The sequence below is a fragment of the Idiotropiscis lumnitzeri genome, chromosome 3 (genome assembly GCF_059441095.1).
Source record: "Idiotropiscis lumnitzeri isolate Australia: NSW breed Sydney's pygmy pipehorse chromosome 3, RoL_Ilum_1.0, whole genome shotgun sequence".
Lineage (NCBI taxonomy): Eukaryota > Metazoa > Chordata > Actinopteri > Syngnathiformes > Syngnathidae > Idiotropiscis > Idiotropiscis lumnitzeri.
The window spans coordinates 17,113,001-17,119,474 of NC_142393.1; the positions used below are offsets into that span (position 1 = coordinate 17,113,001).

Consider the following 6,474-nt stretch of genomic DNA (forward strand, 5'->3'; position numbering starts at 1 on the left):
AACACTGCCTTTTGATATGTGCTGCAAGAAGGAGCACTCTGCCTGAATATCAATGAAGTCCCACTGACAGGCAGATAGAGTGGGAATATTGCCAAGGCCTTGTTTGTATTGCACATTTTTTATTACAGCCTTTTCGCTTGTGTTCTGTTTTGTCTCGCCCCATTCATTAAATGCTGTTTTATTTTTCCTTGCCAATTTGTCACAACCAGCTCTCTGAAGCCTGTAATATTTTGTGTATAATCACATCACAATCAGCTGCAGAGACGTCAACTCCTTTTTCTCCTTGTGCTATTTCGAAATGCTCCACTGCTGACAGCACTGACGCTTGTTGTTTCGGAGCGGGATGATTTTGTAAGCACACACAGGAACACTAGTATGTAAATGTATTAGTTGAGGTCTCAACCTTCAAACTTTATTTCTCGTTTCATGAAATGATTGCACATGAAGTAAATTTAGATGCTGGTATATTACATGCAATGTACTGTATATAATGTTTATAGCATTCATGAAATATGGATTAATTTGTTGATGTTAAAGCTGCACTCCGCAGGATGTTGAGTTTCTAATCGCTACTGCCCCATGTGGCCGAATAATGAAATTGCACACTCCTTGATGAATTTATTTAAGCATGGTTTCACCGTGACTTATACTTGGGTTGCGAACTGAGTCAAGTAGGGACCACAAGAACATTTGCTCCGGAGCGCCATGAGATTCTAAATGCAAATAAAACTTGTGAGAAGTTGATATTCAAAGCCTAACAGCATTCAAGCCACTAATTAGACAATTATTATTAAATACCTTTTTTTTTTTATCTTAAAACCACATCATATATAATTTTTAAGAATTAATTTAGCAGAAAGTGAGTAATGGATTACTACTGTATTTATAGATTTAATCTTATATTCACAATAGCAGCCAGCATATTATGGCTTTTTGATTTTCTCTCGCTGCTGAAAAATATAGTTCCAGAATCATAAATAGTCTCATGTTATGCCCAAAACAAAATAGAGTGATGACTGTTGTCTGTCTGGCCAAGTTGCAAATGGTGGCTATTCAAGGCTTCCCAGGAGATGAATTATGAATTATAGCGTTTTGAGTGAAAAATGTATGTTTGTGGTTCCCAAAGGACGTGCTGCTGATACTGTCAATCTCCCGAAGAGAGCAAAGACGAAATACTATTTAGGAAACTTCTTTGTTGAGCACAAAAATCTGCCAGGGAAGGAGAATATTGTGAACGAGGGATCATGATCCCTTTGTAGTTTATAGAGTAATTCACTTTGCCTCCCTCACATTGCTGTGCACGTCCACGGGGCACATGATTTGAAAAATGGACTCAAGTCTAAATCTAAAATTTAGTCTACTTTTTGTCACCAAATTACGAGATGCTTAGGGGGCGCGGCAGGAACGCCCAGTGAGGCGTAGCCGGTCTACCAAATTCACACACCCGCTGAACTAGACCATTGCCCCCGTCACGAAAATTATATGTTTTCTTTTTTTTTTTTTTTTGTAGATCCATGCCATGTCCCACATCTTCTTCAGCTTCACATCCTCACTGTTCATTCTCTACTTCTACAGTTAATGCAGTGTGACCCTGCTTAGACCTCGCTGAGCCTGGAATTGAATATCTGTCAGGCCCTGTGGCTTTCAGAGTTTTAACTCTATTTGAGTCTTTGACTGATTGACATTATGTGGTTTAAAAGTCTCGTATACAGATGTCGTTACTTGTCAATTATTGGGATGTGAAGGAAGAAATACTCAGCTGACTTTTAATCATATCCTATACAATTCACCCACACTGTCTTTATATGTCAGTCAATAAAAAACATTTGCTACGCAAGTGCTTGCTGTGCTCTCGTCTGAGCACCACAGTGACGCTTCCAAAAGGGCACTTTAAACATCTATCAGCATTTAAATATAGTTCAACCGTCACATTGTCGCGTACGACGTGTTGTAGGTAATTACACAACTATAATGACTATTGTGTCAGTATGATCATCAACTGTTTTTTGTCCCACACATGCCATCCATTCTTCCATTATCTGTACCGCTTCTCCTCACTAAGGTCGCAGGGGTGCTGGAGCCAATCCCAGCCGTCTTCGGGCAGTAGGCGGGGGACACCCTGAACTGGTTGCCAGCCAATCACGGGGCACACGTCGTCAAACAACCATTCGCGCCCACACTAATACTTAGAGGCAATTTAGAGTGTTGAATCAACCTGCCAGGCATATTCTTGGAATGTGGGAGGAAACCGGAGTACCTGGAGAAAACCCACACAGGCACGGGAGGAACATCCAAACTCCACACAGGAAGGCCGGAGCCGGGATCGAACCCACAACCTCCACATTGTGCAGCCATCGTGCTAACCAGTCGTCCACCGTGCCGCCCCACACATGCCAACATAGCTAATACCCAACCACTGTTCGACAATCAGGTGTGCCGTGAGAAATTACCTAATTTCTCTTTATTGGAACGAAAATGATTATTTACAACAGATCTTGTAACTTCCTTCATCTGTCCATGCCAGCGCGTATAGCAAATGTTTAGAAGTATAAATGGTAGATGGGCTGTCACTTGTATAGCTTACCTTACCTTTGCTACTCAAAGCGCTTCACACTATTACCTCACCTACCTACTGATGACATGTAGAACAATTTAAATGCATTTCCACTAGATGGTAGAAACTATAATCATTTGTGTCACTCATCCAGCGTTTGCAGTTGTAGGCTTCACTACTGTTAGCCAAGCTAAGGAAAATAGCAATAGCATTTGAGGCCAACTAGTGTATTGAGCCAACGAGGCTTGTGCCTTAAATATATTTCATGTTAAACTGTCCCAATGTTAAATGTGCCGGACCTCCTGCTCCTTTTCCCAACTGGCTTCTCCATGGTTATCAACCTGCCTGCGTGAGCACGGCGCCAGAGAAGACGAAGACATGCTGGGCTGCTGACTGAGAGCACAAAACTTGAGTGTGTGCATCAGTGTGTGTTTGTGTGCGTGTGTTTCAAACATGATACAAAAAGCTGTGATGTTGTTTGAGCTGATAAATCATATTCATGTTTTGGGAGTAGAAGAAAGTGATAATGGCTCTTTAATTTTGGACTTTTTTCTCACTTGGATAGTCTGAGTCCCACCCCATATGCCCACATTGTCCCACAAGAATTTGGGTGCTAATTGTACAAAAGGTCGTGCTCTATTGCGTTTGGAATAGACTAAGTGAGACCTTGGCAGTTGTTCCATGAGTCACACGCGATATTTTTTTTTCAAATAGAGGCCCTTATTCTTTAAGTGTCGCGTTAGAGCTGAGCAATATAAACTTAAAATAAAATATTTTTTTTAAATACATTTCCCCATTGTTTATATTTACACAATGTTCTGCTTTTGTTTTATTTGCATCAGGGATTTGCTTTTTTCTCTTGATGCAAAACATGCTTTGAAACTGTTTAGTTTTTTTTATAGCAAGTAGGACATATTTCTTTACCTAAAATATAAAAAGAATTGTGTGGTCATGGGGGAAAACGGACCCTTTTGTTTTTTTTCAAAACCTGTACACAACGCAGAGTCCACGATCCCTAAAAACAAATAAGAGAGAAATATTTAACAGTCTTTTAGCATCCGAAAACCGCATGATTTGGCCGGTGCATCTTTGAGGTCAAAGAGTAACACAGTCAGACTGCACCCCGATCCACTCCCCTATTTTTTTCAAGTCATTTCTCCTGTAGCGTTACAGTTCGAAGAAGCTCATCCGTCGGATCATAAGTTTCCAACATGACCTTAAATAATTTATTTTGCAACATATTATGCAAATGTGTTCCATATTTTATCAACCTGATTGACCCTGCAGCTTTGCTTCATTCAGTGCACGAGAAGAGGCGAGTTGTGGCAGGAGAACTCGTGAAAAAACACCCCTGGTCACAATGATCTGAGCAGTTCCTAACCAAGAAGAACATCACTGTCCTGGAGCAACCCTCCTACTCCTCTGACATGTCTGTGTCTGCTTTATTTTTTTTTTTCTGTTCCTCAAGTTAAAGGGGACCGTTTAGTGGATCCATTTTGAAGATGTGGATGTCATCAAGATGGCCATGATGATGGATTTGGAAACCTTCCATCTCAGATGACTGGAAAGAAGGGGGACTACAGCCTGGACTGGTCGCCAGTCAATCACATATAAAGACCGACAGACAATCACACTGGGAAATGAACCCACGCTGCCTGCGTCAAAGTCAGTCCGATCATTGCCTCATGTTGAATCTTTCAATTTTATCAAAGCAAACTGACCAGAACAAAATGTCTGATTCTAGAGGGAAAATAATCCTCAATGAGCTTCTTTAATGTTTCTCGAGACGTCTGAAGGAGCTCGGGGGGTTGGCAGTGGGGTCATTTTCATCCCTTCCTCACCTCTCCTCTTCCATCCTTCATTTCACATTTTACTCCTCTTCCTTCTTTACATCCACCTTTACCATTGTCTTGTCTGTCTTTCCATTTCCGTCTGCTTTCTCACCCTCTGCCCCTCACTCATCCTCACCCGCCCCTCCTTCTCCTACCCGGCATGACGTGGGATCACATCAAGGAACTGTTGCTGGGAGTTACGGGGATTGAGAGCGACGCGCTGGAATGCAACTCCAGCGGAGCCCCTGAGAGCATTTGGAGGAGGGAGAGGAGGAGGCTGTCGACTATTTCCACTTCATGCCTCTCATGTGTTTCACCTGAATACTCTAACTGCTCTCTCTCTCTCTCTCTCTCTCTCTCTCTCTCTCTCTCTTGCTCTTGCTCTCTCTCGCACTCGCTCGCTTTAACCTCTTTTTATCCACCCCATCATACCTCCATCTTCTTCTGGCATCCACACTCTGCCTTGCACTTCTTCTTTGCCCTTTTGCTTGACTTTTGTGCTGTTTATTGGCCTTCTGTCAGGCTGTCCAACCAGGCAGCCTGTTTGTCTATAAGCAGTGTAAATGCCAGCTAAACAGACAGTGGCAGAGGCAAGAGAAGGCAAACACATGGAGATGCAAATGCACACCACACACACACAAGCACACACCGTGGCCAAACACACATTCTCTGTCATCAGCAGAATGAAAGTGCTTTCTAGTGTTATTTGAATGAGACAGAAAAGATCCCTATTCAGCCCCTCTAGCCCGCTTTTATTAACATGGTGAGGCGACATCAGCGCCCCCTCCTCCCTATCCCCTCCCCCTGCCTCACATCCCCTGTGTCTGGCTCACACACACGCACACACACAGTGTGGTAGGCTTCCTGCGCAGGTATGATCCCTTCTTTCCTTTAGTCGGCCCCCTCCTCGCTCTTTTGTAACCCCCACCCCTCTCGCTCTATCTCGCTCTCTATCTCTCTACGTAAAGGGGCGGTCAAACACCCCACACATCCACCAGTGGCTGAAGCAGCAGCACTAGCATTTCTTTGGAGCGGACCAGAGGACAGGACAAGTGTTCTCTCAATGCAGCAGCGTGGAGTGACATGTGGACTCACATGGACATGTCAGAACCAAGCCGAAGGATGGACCAACTGACTTCCCATGCATGGATGCTCATCGCTTCTTCTTTTTCCATTTTGGTGCCACAAACCTCACTCAGAAACCCCTGGTGAAGTGGTAGTTTTATATTATATTTATTGATATTTTTGTTTAGACATGTTTTTAAATGGATTTTAAAATGGTCTTTATATAATGTGTCTCCTTTGAGTTTGGTTTGCAGCTTTGATAGGCTTGCAGAAGTTTATTAATGAGCAGCTTTGAATGACAGCTCAGTATTGGATTAATTTAATGTCTGCTTGTAAATACACAATCACAATTGCCTAACTTGATACATAGCCATTTATTTCATGCATTCAGGCACTGATTGGTTTGTTGAACATTAAGGTAAAGAGAACATCTGTCTCAGTTAACTTCAAGTTCACCGTCACCTCTGCTCAGAATGTTGCCTGCCACAAGTGGCAGAGTGGAGACATTTAATCCTTGTTAAAGCAAGTTATTGTTAAATTACTTTAAATAGAACATTTTGCTGGTGTGCTTGCAACATGTGCTGCCTTCTCCCAGTGGAAGCCACTGAAATCATTTGCAGGAGAATTTGGCCCCTCCTACTCCAAAGAACAAGACAGTACTAATTGTGATCCAATATATGGCACGATTCTGTTGCTTTAATTTATATTTATTCTGGCACTGGCCCAATAAGTAGCCATTTTTTTCATTTTTGTCTTTAGAGGCAGTTATATTAGAGGGTAACTGAAATATAATAATTATTATTATATAGTAAGTCAATATCATAGAAATTATAAAATGATTATATCATGTTTTTCTTCCTTTTTATGTATTTTGTGCCTGACTACATTTTGAACTGTAAAATATAAAATAATTGCGCAACATTGAGCAGTTTTTTTTTAAATGTCAATATGTCATCGTATAATTTTCAAAAGCTCAAGGAAATACATCCCACTTATTAAAACTATCAGTAGGCTGACCTTATA

At 41.8% G+C, this 6,474-nt stretch overlaps 1 long non-coding RNA gene across 3 annotated transcripts in view; it reads left to right on the top strand.

Annotated features, from left to right (window-relative positions):
• LOC148340161 (uncharacterized) overlaps positions 1-5,306 on the top strand; it is a 50,293-nt gene extending 44,987 nt beyond the window's left edge. Inside the window, exon 3 of one of the 3 annotated variants that reach the window (XR_015842578.1) lies at positions 3,842-5,306. This is a non-coding gene — a long non-coding RNA (uncharacterized LOC148340161). The remainder of the gene's footprint in view (positions 1-3,841) is intronic. The other 2 variants (XR_015842576.1, XR_015842579.1) reach the window with 2 other exon arrangements.
• Positions 5,307-6,474: the final 1,168 nt, after the last annotated feature.